Below are 295 nucleotides of genomic sequence, written 5' to 3' on the forward strand. Positions count from 1 at the left end.
AGAATATAATCCTTCTTTAACTGCAGAGCTCTCTCAGTGGAAATTTAACCCCTGTACCCAGTTCCAGAAGCGCTGGCCAAGAGCCCCGACCCTGTGTCAGACTCTGTACCAGGTGCCAGGGATACGGGCACAAATAAAACATTGTTCTCCACCGTGGGCAGCGGATGCAGGACCAAGACAGAGTTGGACAGGAGAGGGCCTGACTGACCCTGCGGGGCATCAGCACCTGCACTGTTGGGCAGGAACCCTCTGTCGAGGTTTGCAGGATGACTTTTTCAGGTGGGCAGAGGGAAAG

At 54.6% G+C, this 295-nt stretch overlaps 1 protein-coding gene across 1 annotated transcript in view; it reads left to right on the forward strand.

Annotated features, from left to right (window-relative positions):
- The window catches only part of ABLIM2 (actin binding LIM protein family member 2), a 126051-nt gene that overhangs the window by 108941 nt on the left and 16815 nt on the right, over positions 1 to 295 (forward strand). The window lies entirely within an intron of this gene.

The sequence above is a fragment of the Lipotes vexillifer genome, unplaced genomic scaffold (assembly GCF_000442215.2).
Source record: "Lipotes vexillifer unplaced genomic scaffold, Lipotes_vexillifer_v1.1 scaffold63, whole genome shotgun sequence".
NCBI lineage: Eukaryota > Metazoa > Chordata > Mammalia > Artiodactyla > Lipotidae > Lipotes > Lipotes vexillifer.